The sequence below is a fragment of the Bos grunniens genome, chromosome 22 (assembly GCF_055505025.1).
Source record: "Bos grunniens cultivar Pamir isolate PY7600 chromosome 22, Bosgru_T2T1.0, whole genome shotgun sequence".
Taxonomy (NCBI): Eukaryota; Metazoa; Chordata; class Mammalia; order Artiodactyla; family Bovidae; genus Bos; species Bos grunniens.
The window spans coordinates 55,554,072-55,570,499 of NC_141186.1; positions in this window are offsets into that span (position 1 = coordinate 55,554,072).

Below are 16,428 nucleotides of genomic sequence, written 5' to 3' on the forward strand. Positions count from 1 at the left end.
TTCAGTTCAGTTCAGTCACTCAGTCGTGTCCGACTCTTTGTGACCCCATGAATCGCAGCACGCCAGGCCTCCCTGTCTATCACCAACTCCCGGAGTTCACTCAGACTCATGTCCATCGAGTCGGTGGTGTAGACAGACTATATTTCTTGTCTCAAGAAATGCTACTGGGGTAACCAAGCAAAGCTCTTGTTATATGACCGGTGCTTCCTCCAGGCACCACTATTATCTCCATTTCACAGATGGGGAAACTGAGGCAGGGAGCAGATATGTAATTTGCACACACAGCTAGCATCTGGCAGAATCAGGATCTGAACCCGGGCTGCGGGTTCCAGGACTCCTGCTGTTATAAACTAGACCATACCAACTTTCTCCCTAGCCATAAACCAAGAGCGGTATTCCCTGACTCATAGTATCACTGTGAGAATTAAATGAGATAGTGCTCATAAAGACTTGGTCATCACACGGCACAATGAGCTCTCAATAAATGGCAGCTCAAACCAACAATAACAACATGACGAATGGTAATAATAGCAATTGCTCAATCCCAACTCTGAGGACAAAGGGGGACCGGTCACTCTGCAGGCAAATCCATTATCTGAGAGAGAATAAACAGCCTGGCTAAGTGCAGAGGAAGGTGGTGGGTGTTGTTATAGCAACTGATGAGCCTTTTTGTATCCTCACAGCCAAGTGGGTGGCAGAGCAGGGAAGGAAGAAGCTCTTCAAAGGAAGCCAGCAGGGAGCGAAGAGGGGCAGACCAAGGGAAACCCCCGCTCCCTGCCCCACCCTGGCCTGGCAGCGCTGACTTCCATACTTCAGGCAGGCTACTTCCCTGCTAAGGCTGGGGGCACAGAGATGCCCAGAGGCCAGGCAGAGGAGGAAACCCTGTGGAGCCATAGCCCTCAGGCTCTCCGATCTGAGCAACCAGACAGCAAGCTTTGTGGACCAAAGAACGCAGGTCCCTCACTCAGGGCAGAGTTAGTGTTCCGAAGCACTATTCCAAGAAAAGAATCTGGCAGCTCTGCAGAGGGATCGGTGTGACTCTCATGGACCCCAACACAAGAGCCAGCTAATGGCATAACCACCCAAATGAAGACATCAACGCACCTCTCTCCTCTCTCCCCCTCCTCTGCCTGCTCTGGTACCGATCCTATCTATGCACTGTCTTCCCACATCAGTTGAGTGATCTCATCCATCCATCTCGCCATCTGTCTACTCACTCTCCATCCATATATACATACATGCCTGCATCCAGCTAACTATTCACCCATTCATGCATGTATAGATCTCTACCACACACCAAGAACTGAGCTAGGCATGCGGTGCCTGACTTTAAACAAGACAATCCTGATCCTGGCCCTTTCAAAGCTCAGGGGCTTATGAAAGAGACAGGAATATAGAGAGGAAAGCCCCGATGTAGGTGGTAGACCAGTACTTTCAAACTAGTGGCCTATGGAATGAATTCCTTCCACAGATATATTTTGTTTGGCCTTCAGAGATTTTGTGTGTGTGTGTGAAAAATAACATTTTTCATAAAATTTCTAGTTTTCAGGCTCTCATGAAAAGTCAGGGGATCTGGCAACCCTGACCTTCCATTCTCACATGGTGACAGTCACTAGGACTTAAAGCAGAACTCCTCCAGCTCTCCTCAGCCCCGCAGTGCTCCGTATCATCCTACATGGGAACTGGCCCCGCCAGGCATTTCCATCAGCCGGCCCAGAGTAGAGTCAGGAGGGTTCAGCACAGCCAGAGAGACCTGAGCCTCAAAGGCCTGTCCCCAGAATAGCTAACAAGCCTGAGCTGTGGTGAAAACCACAAGCCCTTGCTCTGATGGTGTCGTCGACAGGGATGTGTAAGCTGGGGAGAGGTGACAATGAAGGATTCGGGGAACACCATCGTAAGCACAGGCTCTGGGGACCATCAGGCCAAAACCACCAGCTGCATACGGAACCCTCAGAAATACGCATTGTCTCAGCCAAGCCTCCACGCTGGTGTCCTGGCTGCTACCCCTACTTCTCCAGCTATGCTTGATTCAGGGCATTCTTTTCAAGCTCAATCTGCCCCCCAAGTTTGGTTGGGGGCTAGCATAGTACCATGGGTTTGGCTTATCAGGATTCGGATGAAGTAATTAACTAGGCAAGTTGTCACTGAAGATCTATGCTTCTGTTTGGTTTCTTAAGGTGCAAGCAACAGAAACAGACTCAGGCTGAGGTTAGCCCGAGGGAATCTGGTGGGTTCAAAGCAGAGGCTGAGAACTTCATGAAGCCTCAAGAACCTGCCTGGGATCCATGCAGGATCCAAAGTTGTGTCAGAGGGCTGGACGCCAGGACCTCAGGAGTCTGAGCAGAGGCATACTGGTTGGTACACCACCCCCTGATGAGTAGAATCCAACCCCTTTATCTCTTTGTCCCTCTGTTAGAGTCTGGGCTTCCCTAGTGACTCAGCTGGTAAAGAATCTGCCTGCAATGTGGGAGACCTGGGTTCCATCCTTGGATGGGGAAGATTCCCCTAGAGAAGGAAATGGCAACCCACTCCAGTATTCTGGCCTGGAGAATTCCATGGACTATACAATCCATGGGGTTGCAAAGAGTTGCACACGACTGACTTTCACTTCACTAGAGTCTGCAGTTCCAAAAAGGTATGGCCATGGGTTAGTTTATGGGCCATGAGTCAACCCTTCACCTAAGGAGTCTTTGGCCTCACTCTCTGTTGTTGTTCAGCCGCTCAGTCATGTCCAACTCTTGCGACCTCCTGGACTGTAGCCCGCCAGGCTCCTCTGGGGGATTTCCTAGGCAAGAATACTGGAGTAGGTTGCCATTTCCTTCTCCAGGGGATCTTCCTGACCCAGGAATCAAACTCTGGGTTTTCCACATTACAGGTAGATTCTTTACCACTGAGCCACCAGGGAAGCTCTCACTCCCAGTAGCTATAGCCAAAGAATGGAGGAAGGTTTTCCAGGAGCTGAAGCTGGGCTCCTTTGTGCCTTGCTTTGTAGATTTGACTTGGGAAACATTCAAATGTGTTCCACAATTATGAAACAAAATTAAAGTTAAAAAATCAAGTGAAACAAACCTTTGCGAAAGTTGGTGATATAATCACAAAGAGAAGAACTATTTCTTAACAAAAAAACAAACAGAGTAATTTGACTGTACATCCCTGGTAGGATATATCTGAAGAGCTCTAAGGATGAAAATACCTGTGAAGAAGAAAAAAAGATGTGCTAAGTATCTACCATGTGCCCCGTCTCTGTGAGATGCTGTAAAACACTGATGGATAAGGTGACATCCCTGCCCTCCTGGAATCTGTCATTTTGTAGCCTCCACTACAGCATCCGTTTTCCTTTGCAATATCATCCCAGTTTCCTTAAAACTTTTTTACTACAGAAGACTTCAAACACATGCACACGTAGTCAGTGTAGTTTAGTAAAATCCAAGCATCCATCACCTAGGATGACCCATTATCAGCCTTGTTTCATTCTACGCCCACTCCCATTCTTTTCCCTCATCCTGTGCTTTTCTGTAGCAAACTGCAGACTTCATATTATTTCAATATGCCTTTGTAAGTATTTCAGGATATCTCTCTAAAAGATAATGACTCTCTCTCAAAAAAAAAAAAAAAATAACCACAGTATCATTATCACACCTAGAACAAATAACAGTCCTTTAAGAACATCAGACATTCAGTGTTCAGATTTCTAGTTATTTTATAAACACTGTAAAATGTTTTAGGTCTTCCCTGGTGGCTCAGTGGTGAAGAATCCGCCCACCAATGTGGAGGTGCAGGTTCGTTTCTTGGGTCAGGAAGATCCCCTAGAAGAGGGCATGGCAACCCACTCTAATATTCTTACTTGAGAAATCCCATGGACAGAGGAGTCTAACGGGCTGTACAGTCAGTGGAGTCGTAAAAGGGTGGCCATGACAGAATGACTGAGCAACAGCAACAATAAAATGGTTTATGTATTGTTTGAAATTGTTTACACATTGTGATTGGTTCATAGATATGTCGCTGAAGACTATTTTTTTTTTAATTTTTTTATTGGAGTATAGTTGCTTTACAATGCTGTGTTCATTTCTGCTGTTCAGCAAAGTGAATCAGCTATACATATATATACATCCCTTCTTTTTTGATTTCCTTCCCATTTAGATCACGACAGAGCATTGAGTAGAGTTCCCTGTGCCGTACGGTAGGTTCTCATTAGTTACCTATCTTATACAGAGTAGTGTATAGATGTCAACACCAATCTCCCGATTCATCCTGCCTCCCATTTTCCCATTTGGTGTCTATACGTTTGTTCTCTGCGCCTCTGTTTCTGTTTTGAAAGCAATTATGGCTTCTCTCTCCATTATTTTCCCCTTTATGATGTATTTCTTTAAAGAAAAAGGAAAAAAAAAAAAGCTGCGTTGGTTTTCCTGTAGATTTCCAGAAACCCAGAGCATCTGGAGTCTGTTGGTCACATCAGTGTGGTGTTGCGGCCCGTGTCCCTTTGCTCTCTGAGTTTCCTGCAAACTTTCGGTTGACTTAGAGCCATGCCGACCAGGACGGCTACCAGCAGCCTCAGTGGATGCTGAGCACTTGTCATGTGGCCCATCCGAGCTGAGAAGTGTTGTGTTGACTGCACACCAGATTTCAAAGGCCAGCTGTGCAAAGAAGAGCGGAAGCTGTTTCACTGATCATTTTCACATTGATTATATATCGAAACATATGCATCAAATTATGTACCAAGAATGTTTTGGAGAGATTGGGCTAAATAAGATATTAAAATTAACTCCTCCCTTAGTACCAGTGGTAGTGCTAGTGGCTCAGTCGTGTCCAACTCTTTGCGACCCCCTGGACGGTAGCCCACCGTCCTCTGTCCATGGGATTCTCCAGGCAAGAATACTGGAGTGGGTTACCATGTCCTCCCCCAGGGGAACTTCCCGACCCAGAGAATCAAACCCGCGTCTCCTGTCTCCTGCATCGGGGGTGGATTGTTTACCACTGAGCCACCAGGGAATCCCATTCTATTATTTCATTTTTATTTATTCGCTGCCGTTCTCTAAGGAAAACTCCTAGGGGAATTGCCAGCCCCTGGGAGAGATTTTCTCCATTGTACCTGCATAAGGCAACTCAGGGTAGATCCTTCCACTGTGCTGCATCCCAGCCAGAGGAGGTGCTGGGTAAGTGCTGAGTGAAGGGATGGAGCTGTTCACAAATGGACAAAGCCCCAAAGCATCACACAGGCCGCCTGAGTGCTCCACCTGGCTCTGCTGCGTGCTGAGGGTCAGGCTCCCCCTCTAGAGGCCTCCGATTTCTCTCGTGGGGTGAGCGGGCGGGCAGTCTGGTCACTGAAGTGTGGTTTTGGCTCTGAGGGCTTCTCCCTCTGCAGGAATGTCCCTACATCAGCTCATGCTTCTAGAGGCCTCTCTCTCGCCAGGGCAGCCAGGGCCAGGTGGCAGCTGAATTAAAGCGACACCCCACAGCTAAGAATCCAAAAACTAATTAACCTCAGCCCATCAGACTCAGGGGAGGCCAGTCTGGCCAGCGTTCTGATGGCAGGTGGCATTAATACCTAATGGTACATTCTAATTGCTGTCTTTTCCCGAGTCCCTCCTGGTTCCCAAAGCACTTTCAATCAGGCAGAGAGCATCCACAGAGCGCCTCTGAGCCGCGGTCCCTGGGGGAAGAGGCCATGAGACAGAAAGCCACCCCACCAGGAGCTAACAGGTGAGCCAGCCAGATGAGATTTAACAGTCAGAGAAGAGCAAGGAGCTGAGCAGGCCAGGGCAACGGCGATGGCTGCTCCCACCTCCCAAGGTTGTCAGAAAAATTGGGGGACGTGACATTCCTGGCATTCTGATGGGCGCATCAAAGGCTCCTGACCAACTTTTGTTGTTGCTTAGTCACTCAGTCGTGTTCGACTCTGCAACCCCATGGACTGTGGCCGGCCAGCCTCCTCTGTCCAGGGGATTTCCCAGGCAATACTGGAGTGGGTTGCCATGCCCTCCTCCAGGGGATCTTCCTGACCCAGGGATCAAACCTGGGTCTCCTCTGTTGCAGGCAGATTCTTTCCCATCCGAGCCACCAGTGCTCTAGGCGACTGAGATACAGTAGCGGAAAGAAGAAAAAAGCAGAGCCCTCATTCCAGTAGGGGGTGGGGCCGCCCACTCGCACACCTCCAGGAGGTGACGTTGCCCTGTCACACTGTAATCTGTGTAAACGGTGACCTCAGGCACTGTGCAGTGCACAGCCTGTGCAACAGGACCCAGCTCTCCCCCTCGGAGGAGACAGATACAGGCAAGTACAGCATGCACCACGTTAGATGTTGAGAAAGGCGGAGGGACGTAAGGCAGAGAATGCAGAGCGGGTGCGGGCCTGGGGCGGGCGTGGCCAGGGGCGGGCTCACTGAGAAGATGACAGTATTACTCAGAATCTCAGCAGGGAGCAGCTGGCACGGCAAGTGGGTCATTGGAGACGAGTGAGCAGAGGGACTGCTTTCAACAAGACGGGCAGGATGGAGGGGATCTACAGGGACAGCGGAGCGGGACTGCTGTGCACCGAGGCTGGAAGGACAGAGACAGGACAGGGGGCAAAGAGGAGGAAGGCTGCGTGCACACAGCCTGCAACAGTCATCTGGGAAGGGGGCCTGGGGATAAACACCAACCTCATTCCTCTCTTCCCCCATCATCGCCTTCTCACAGTTTCTCTCACAGAGCAGACCCAGTGGGAGCCAGAGGAGAAGGGACTCCATGGGTTTAGTCCCCACAGTCAGCCCCTGTGGGGCAGAGCAGGGTAGAAATGGGGGTGGAGTGGATCCAGGTGTTTAAATGGAAGATACTCACATATGAGCAGAGACCTGAAGGAAGCAAGGCCAAGGGGACCCATGGAGAAGAGCATTTCGGGCAAAGGACGGAGCGTGGGCAAAGGCCTTGTGGTGGGCGAGGGGCTGGCATGTCTGCGTGGCCGCAGAGAGAGAAGAGGGCATGAAATCCCAAGACAACAGAGGTGTTGGGCAGCAGCTCCTGGATGCAGCGAGCAGCCCTGGAGGGTGGGGAGCAGAGGAGCGCGTGCTCTGCTCTTGGTTTTGACAGCATCCCTCTGGCTCCACGCAGAGAGCAGGCAGAGCGGGGCAGACATGGAGGCCGGGAGAGCAGGGATGAGGCTGGGCCGCTGGCCCAGGTGAGAGGCGTGGTTGCTGGCACAGGAGCGGTGGGAGCAGAGGTGGTAACCCAGGGTTGGATTCCGATTCTGTTTTGCAGGTGGTGGGATGGAGTTTTCTGATGGATTGGTTGTGGGTAGGGGGATGGGAGAAAAAGCACTTGTTATCCGTGTCCATCTTCCTTCAACCACTTATTCACGGCCCACGGGCGTCCCTTCTAAGAGGTGGCTTGAGGAAGGAGAACCTATGATATCTGCAAATTCTCTGTGACGCCTCTGGGGATTATTGCTGGCTGTGGGCTGGGGATAGAGCATAATGATAGTGTTATGGCTCTGTTTGAAAGGGAGGTGTCTCTTAGAGTTATGATCTGAAATACTTGTTTCCAGAAAAATGATAAGAAGGCTGAGATTTTCTCCATTGTAACACGGAAGCGAGTGAGGCTATAGAGGAAATGAAATTTCCATTGAGACAGGCAATGGTTCACGGGTGTTTTGTTACACTCTGCTCTCTACTCTGGTGTAGCGTTAGTTTTTCCAAAATAAAAGATGTGTTTAAATCTCTTTTGTGGACCCGTGCGATGGAATTGTTCTGTCTTGACTGTGACCACGATGTGGCGGTGGTCACATGGATCCACGCATTGGATACATTTGCAAAAAATGGATTCTACGCACACACACGCATGAGTGTATGGAAAACCGGTGACATCTGAGTAAGGTCAATGGACTGTATCAATGGCAATATCCTGGTTGTGATATTGTGCTGAAGTTAGGAAAGATGGCGCCCCTGGGGGGAAATGGATGAAGGTTATACGGGACCTCCCCACAAGTATTTCTTACAATTGCTTGTGAATCAACAATTATCTCTGAATCTAAAAAAATTCAAGTCCCTTTAAAAGATTAGAGGTGAAAATTACCATTGGTAAGGATGCAGAGAAATCAAAACCCTTTTGCCCTGTTGATGGAGATGTAAAATGGTGAAAATACTGTTCAAAACACTAAGGTAATTCCTCAGAAACATAAACACAAAATTACTGTGAGATCCAAACATTCCACTTCTGGGTATATATTTAAATGAGTTGAAAATAGGAACTCAAGTTATTTGTGCACCTATTTCATAGCGGCATTGTTCATGATAGCCAAAAGGCGGGGACATCCCAAATGCCCGCTGACAGGTGAACGGGCAGGTAACGTGGGGTAAATCACACAATAGAATATTATTCAGCCTTTAAAAGGAATGAAATCCTGACACGCTACGCCACGGATGAACCCTGAAGACCTTAGGCTAAGTGAAATAAGTCAGACACAGTAAGACAAGTATCACATGATTCCACTTACATGCGGTCCCTAGAGTAGTTAAATCCATAGAGACAGAAAGCAGAAGGGTGGTTGCTGGGGGCTGGGAGAGAGAAGAATGGGGACTTGGATCCTGCCTTTCAGTTTGGGTAGCTGAGAATGTTCTGGAGATGGATGGTGGTAATGGTTGTACAACACTGCAGATACACTTAACATTGTTCAACTGCACACTTAGAAATGACCAAGGTGGTAAATTTTATGTTATGTGCATTTACAACAGTAAAAGAGATTAGGTAAAAGCAGATCCATGACGTCTCAAAAAAGATAAACAAGGACTATAATCCACGTGACCAGCTTCCCTTATGCCCTGTGCAGAATGACATCATCCAAGGCAGAGGGAAAACGACAGACAGACTCTGTCTCAGTACCTGTGTCTCCTTTTCGGTGCCATCAGAAAAATCCCGGGCGGGGCTGTTTCAGACAACGGCGATGTCCCCAGTATGGGAATCCCTGAGACAGCAAGAAATCAGCCATCAAATGGTCGATGAACACCTGTGGAGACAGCCATCTAAGGGAGCAACAGGCTCTGATAACACATATGGGACCTGAGCAACAAGTTAACTCCTAAGCACCCTTCAGAGCCCAGCTCCTAATGTCTCTTTCCCAAGGAAGTCTTCCCTGACTTCCTGGACTGGATCATGTGTCTCTATTTCAGTATCACCATGTATCCCAGTTTGTCCAGGATGGTTCCAGTTTATGCCAGTTTTGGGGGCATGGTTATTAGGAGCAATCACTTTCATCTCAAAGAGGTCCAGGTAAATTGTATGTTCACCCCACCCATTACAGATTGCCCAATTCTTTGTGACCCCATGGACTGTAGCCCACAAGACTCCTCTGTCCATGGAATGTTCCAGGCAAGAACACTGGAGTGGGTTGCCATCTCCTCTTCCAAGGGATCTTCCCCACCCAGGGATCAAACCCATGTCTCTTGCATCTCCTGCCTTGGCAAGTGGGTTAGTTACCAACTGCGCCACCTGGGAAGCTTAGATTCTCCAAGCTTCTCTTCACTGTGATTCAGACATCTTGTGGTGTCCACCTCCTAGATGTGGTGTGAAAGACTCCGAGGGCAGGGGCATACCTGCCTTGGGCACTGTTATAACCACAACGCCTAACACAGTGCTTATGTTGAATATGAGCTCAACCAATATTGGTTGGGTTAATGAATATCTTCATTATTCTGTGAGTATCCGTGGTGGCCCTGGAGCTGCCCCTTGAAGAGTCCCTCCTGGGAAGAGAGTATTTGGCTGACAGCCTCCAGCTGGTGCCCCAGCTGCTCCCAGACTAAGACTCTCCCTGGTGGGGGTACCTGAGCTAGGCCTTCTCCTCCCAGTGAGGGCTCCTCTAACAGCCAGTCTTTGCTCCAAGGCCCCCCTCAGCCTGGTGGGGGTTTTCTCAATGCCGCCTGGCAGCCTGAGGCTCCTTCCGTCCAAGCCTCTCCTCCCCTCTCTCCTTTTACAGGTGTCCGACCACCACTGCAATCCGAGGCTCTCCTGCCTCTCTTTCTGCTATATTTCTCACAAGTTGCTCCCCAGTAAATCCCTTGCGTTGCCTCTTGTCTGGAGGTTTGCTTCCTGGAGGGCCTGGTGTTCTATCACAGTAAGACTGTGCACTGGGAGCCAGGGTCCAGGGTTCTTGTTCCCTTCCCTGGGAGGGAGGTGCCGCCCTGCCCAGCCTGCTCAGTCATTACTGAGTCAGCAGCTGGAGAACATGACCTCGGGCCAGTTCTCTTGTGCGTTCACAGATTTTTCTCTGCCATTTCTCTACTTGCTGCTGCTGTTCAGTCGCTCAGCCATGTCTGACTCTTTGCGACCCCGCTGACTGTACGCTGCCTCCTCTGTCTGTAGGCTTTCCCAGGCAAGAATACTGGAGTGGATAGCCATTCCCTTCTCCAGGGGATCTCCCAATCCAGGGATCAAACCCAGGTCTCCTGCATTGGCAGGCAAATTCTTTACCACTTACTCTTGCCCCAGTGAGCTCAGGAAAGTTTCTTCCTCTCCTTCTTTTCTTTCTCTCTGTCTCTATCTCTCACTTTCTCTTCTTCCCTATGGACTCAACCATTGATAGTTTCTCCCCAGCTCTTACTTTTTTTAATTGCTCTCTCCAAAAGTTAGCTTTATGGACATGAGTTTTTCCCATGATGCTTCCCTGGTGGCTCAGACGGAAAAGAACCTGCCCGCAATGCAGGAGACCTACGTTGGATCCCTGGGTTGGGAAGATCCCCTGGAGGAGGGCATGGCAACCCACTCCAGTATTCTTGCCTCAAGACTCCTATGGACAGCACAGCCTTGTGGATTACAATCCAGGGGGGTCACCAAGTGTCAGACATGACTGAATGACTAAATCTAAAACAACCTAAATCTGAAACAGCTAAGAGTAAAATATTAATAACGAGCAACACACAACTTGTGAAACCCTTGAAAGTATTCAGACACTGACATCAGCATCTCCACAAATGTCGAGGCTCTTCTAATTAAATCTGCTTTTCTCCAGCTGCAATATTCAAGATCAATTAAATAGATAAAGGGCATTGATTAAACAGGCACTAGCTCCGCTGGTACACAAGCCTGGCTGCACATCAGAATCCCCTGGAAGCTTTTTAAAAACAGCAATGCCCAGGCCCCACTCTAAGAGGTTTCAGATCTCATTGTTTGAAAATGAGGCCTGGGTGTCCGACTCCCGGGGGGTTTAGAATGTGCAGCCAGGGTTGGAATCCATGTTTCAAGAAGTCTCACGCGTGCTTTAGTAAACTGGGTTGTGCCTATGAGGATCCTGGGGCTCAGGGACCTGGAGAAAGTAGAACCCAGAAGTCCTAGGTCAGTGGTCCGAGGCGGCGGCAGCCAGGAGCTGAGACACAGGACGGGAGGAGCTTCCTCTCCACCCACCCCCGACCCCCTCACCTCAGTTCACCTCCACCCAACCAATTCACCAGTTGCTGATTATGGTGCCGTTCTTTACATTAAGACTCAAGGTCCTGTTTCGTTTTGTTCTCTTAACAGATGCGCACATCCTGACACAGTTATGTGCAGCCACCCCTGGGGTCAGAATCTTATTGTCACGGATGTGATTGCAGAGCCCGGCACAGAGCTTGGGCCAAAATTTGAAGCTTCAAATATGTTTGCTGAAGGACTGTTATGGCAGACTGGACAGATGAATAGCTGGACAGAGAGACAGACATGAGTGGATGGTATTAAGCAGATAAATGCTTATAAACAGATGGACGGGCAGTTGAGTGAATGGGTGGATAGATAGAAGAGCAAATGCAACAATAAATGTGTCTACACGCTGCCCTGTGCCACAAAGGACGTGATATACTTAAAAGGATTTGACATACTTAAACGGACTTGAGATACTTATAGTCAATTAAAAAAATACAATTTGATCACCCTCTCTGGACCTGACTCTGCTCTGGGCATTAGAATGCCTCCGTGAACAAGAGGCAAAGGTGCTCCCCTTGTGAACCTTATATATTCGCAGCATGAGTCAGATAAAGCAATAAAGATAAATGAGTAAATTACAGAGTATGTTAGAAGGCGGAGAGCTATTGGCGAGAGAAAAGAGCAGGAAAAGGGAGACTGGAAAAGCCAGAGAGGCAGAGCTCGGATGCAGTTCTAAATAGGGAGATCAGGGCAGGCCTCTTGGAGGAGGTGACCTCTGAGCAAAGAGGGAGGGAGGCAAGGAAGGGAGCCTTGCAGAGATCTAGCGGTAGGGGAAAGGCCTGGGCGAAGACTCCGGGTGGCAGTGTGCCTGCTGAGTGTGGAAGACTGTATCCAAGGCCAAGCAGCTGGAGCAGAGGGAGTGAAGGGGAGTGCAGAAGGGGGTCAGCGGTAACAGGGCATCCAGGCCGCACAGAGCCTTACAGGTGATGGTGAGGACTTTGGCAAATTTTGCTGAGTAACACGGGAGTGCTTGGAGGGTGTTGGGCAGGGAAGGGATGTGATCTAGCTTAGGTATTATTTATTTTAGCTTTTAAAGAAATGTAATAAAGACATTTATTAGGGAATCTCATTAAAAACAAAAAATTCAAATGGAATTCAGCCCTGCAAGTGTTCACATGCTGTGTGAATATCTCTAATGCTATTTAGTAAAAAAAAAAAAAAAAAAAAAACCCGGCTTAGATTTTAAAAGACCCCCTCTGGCCACCCAGCTATAAATCAGCAGGTTTTAGGAGGTCAGGGTAGAGATAGACCAGTGAGAAGTCATCCAGCTAAGGGGATGGGAGCTCCCACCAGGGTGGTGACCCCCAAAGAGATGAGAGGTGGCTGGAGTCTGGATATATTCCGAAGGGAGACCCAACAGGAGTTCACGGCAGTGTGGATACTGGTGTGAGAAAAAGAGAAATCAAGTTTGATGCTGGGGTTTGGGCCTGAGTAACTGCAAGAAGTGAATTGCCATCAAGCTACATAGGGGAAGCTGAAGTCGGATCAAAGTTTGGGTGGGGTGGGGCTGGGGGGTCAACACGGAGTTTGGTTTTGGATATGCAGGTTTTACATGCATTGGATACCCAGTGGAGGTAGCAGGTAGGCGTGCGATGTGAGCTGGAATTCAGGAGCGGTCTAGGCTGGAGATATAAATGTGGAGTCATGACATGTGAGTGGTATTTAAAGTGATGAGATCAGGCGAGATTAGCAAGAAAGTGATACAAAGAGACAAGGATCGAGGACTGAGCCCCTGGGTCGTCCCGATATTAAGAGGTTGGGAGAGAGGAGAACCAGTCAGTTGAGGAGAGTGAGAAGGGGACAACCAGGACGGCTTGGGGTCCAGAAATCAAGGAAAGAAGGGAGCAGCCAATGGGGCCAAACCACTCAGGAGACGGGGACCGAGAACTGACCATGGGGCTTGTCATGAGGAGGCTCCTGGCAGTCTTGACAAGGGGGGTCGTCTGTGGAGTAGCTGAAGTGAACACCTTGATTGAAACGGGTTTAAGAAAATTGGGAGGGAGGTATCGATTTAAAAAATGAGTCTGCAGCCTGAAAGTAGAGCGTGTTTTATTCAGTGGGAAGATCTTAGGACTTCAAGCCCAGGAGACAGCATCTCAAGGAGCCCTGGGAAACTGCTCCGAGGAGGTGGGGGAAGGAGTCAGGATATATAGAAGCTTGTAACAAAGGAGGGCAGGCAGTCTGAACATCAAAGATTATTGTTAATTAAGGAAAACCAGATATCTCTTCCATGTATGGGAAGATGCAAGAGTCTGGGGATTATTGAAGTCATCCCTTTCATATGCATCTCAGCTATCTGGGGCCAGCATCCTGTTTTTTGATTTCTCCATCGTCCCCCCATCCAGCTCCTTAGCAATCACTGGGGGTCGGGGTTGGGGGCGGGGGAGGGAAGGAGAGGTGGTATCTGCTGGATCACAGGCTTTGTTTTCCCTTTTGGGAGCCCTCATTCACATTTGGAGGCCCGAAATTGCTGGTGGCTGTTACATCCGTGTTTGTTGATACGGGAAGAGGCATTTCATTTCACAGAGGAATTGGAAAGACTGAGGACGGAGAGTACCTTTGAAAAGGGAAGTGTGGAAGTGAGTTGGTTGCGGGCCTGCAGTGACCTTGCCTCCTGCTATTCAAGTCCTGGTGTAGCCCTTACCTGTACAACGAGGCTCTCCCTGTGATTGGCTTTAACCAGTGGAAGGTGCCAAAAGCCACACTGGGCCAGTTCCAGGCCTAGGCCTTAAGGAGGCCTGGCAGCTTTTGCACTTTTGGAACCAGGCCACTATACTCTAAAACGCCCAAGTCACGAGGAGGAGAGAATGGAGGCCTTGGGCTCAACAGGCCAAACTGAGATCCAGCCGACAGCCAGCACCAGCCATGGGCCTTGTGACATCCTAGCCCAGTGGAGCCTACAGCCCCACCTGATACAACATAAAACCAAATAACTACCCATCTAAGCCCCTTCCACCCACCAAACTGTTGCTCTTCATTTGCTCAGTTGTGTCCAACTCTTTGTGACCCCATGAACTGCAGCATGCCAGGCTTCCCTGTCCTTCTCCATCTCCTAGTTTGCTCAAATGCATGCTCACTGAGTCAGTGATGCCATCCAGCCATCTCGTCCTCCGTCTCCCCCTTCTCCTCCTGCCTTCAGTCTTTCCCAGCATCAGGGTCTTTTCCAATGAGTCAGCTCTTCTCATCACATGGCCAATGTATTGGAGCTTCAGCTTCAGCATCAGTCCTTCCAATGAATATTCAGGACTGATTTCTGGTAGGATGCACTGGACTCCTCGCAGTCCACGGGACTCTCAAGAGTCTTCCTCAACACCACAGTATGAAAACATCAGTTCTTTGGCGCTCAGCCTTCTTTATGGTCCAGCTCTCACATCCGTACATGACTACTGGAAAAACCATAGCTTTGACTAAACAGATCTTTGTCAGCAAAGTCATGTCTCTGCTTTTTAATATTCTGTCTAGGTTTGTCATAGCTTTCCTTCCAAGGAGAAAGCGTCTTTTAATTTCATGGCTGCAGTAACCAACTCAGTGATTTTGGAGCCCAAGAAAACAAAACTGATGAGATAATAAAAGGGTGATAGTTTGAAAGCCACTACGTTTGGGGTGGACTCTTAGACATCAATAACTAACCCAACAGGGAGACATGAAGGAATAGCTGGAAGGGGAAGAGGAGTCAAGAAGATTGTCTTGCTGTTGTTATTGTTTTAAGGATGGGGAAATAATGGTGTGTTTGTATTGCAGCCATGAAATTAAAAGATGCTTACTCCTTGGAAGGAAAGTTATGATCAACCTAGATAGCATATTCAAAAGCAGAGACATTACTTTGCCAACAAAGGTCCATCTAGTCAAGGCTATGGTTTTTCCAGTGGTCATGTATGGATGTGAGAGTTGGACTGTGAAGAAGGCTGAGCACCGAAGAATTGATGCTTTTGAACTGTGGTGTTGGAGAAGACTCTTGAGAGTCCCTTGGACTGCAAGGAGATCCAACCAGTCCATTCTAAAGGAGATCAGCCCTGGGTGTTCCTTGGAAGGAATGATGCTAAAGCTGAAACTCCAATACTTTGGCCACCTCACGTGAAGAGTTGACTCATTAGATAAGTCTCTGATGCTGGGAGGGATTGGGGGCAGGAGGAGAAGGGGACGATAGAGGATGAGATGACTGGATGGCATCACCGACTCAATGGACATGAGTTTGGGTGAACTCCGGGAGTTGGTGATGGACAGGGAGGCCTGGCGTGCTGCAATTCATGGGGTCGCAAAGAGCCAGACACGACTGAGCAACTGAACTGAACTGAACTGTATGCTTAGGAGAATGATCTACAGGAGGTTAAAAATGATGCTATGAAAGAAGAGAGAGGATTGCTGGAAAGACGTCCTTGAGCAGAGGAAGGGAGTGGGGTCCAGCGCACAACGCAGATGTGCAAGAGTTAGGTCAGCTCACCTGTGGCAGTGGGTAGGCAGGATGAGAAACGGTTGGAGATGCTGGTGGGTCTGTGGACGTTCTGACTGCTTTGATGAGCTCAGTGAACTGGAAGCCCAGAATGGGGACTGGGGAGGAGGCACAGGAACATTTAGAGAGCCAAGGAGTGAATGAATGGGAAGGTCAAGTCCAACTGCCAGGGAGCACCGAGGGCTCTCTTAACATTCAAGCTCACCAGTTTAACATGAGCACAGCCAGAGCGCTTGCTGTTCTCCAGCCTGGTCAGCAGCAGCTGCGCAGGGGTGCAGGCTGGGGTGGCTGAGAGTGGGACATGGCCAGGGTTGGCGGCTTGGCCAAGTAAGCGTGGAAAACAGACATGATGAGCGAGGAAGTAAAGACCTGAGGAACAGGAAGCTCAGATCAAAAAGCTCAAGACCAGGGGCGCAATGAGAAAGCAGATCATGGAGCGGGAGGGAAGGAAAAATGAAAGCGAGAAGGGAACACGCTTGTGTTTTGGATCCACGTTATCAGGCGATTGCGCCCAAGTGTGGATGGGTTGCACATCACGCCCAAGGAACACATTTTGAT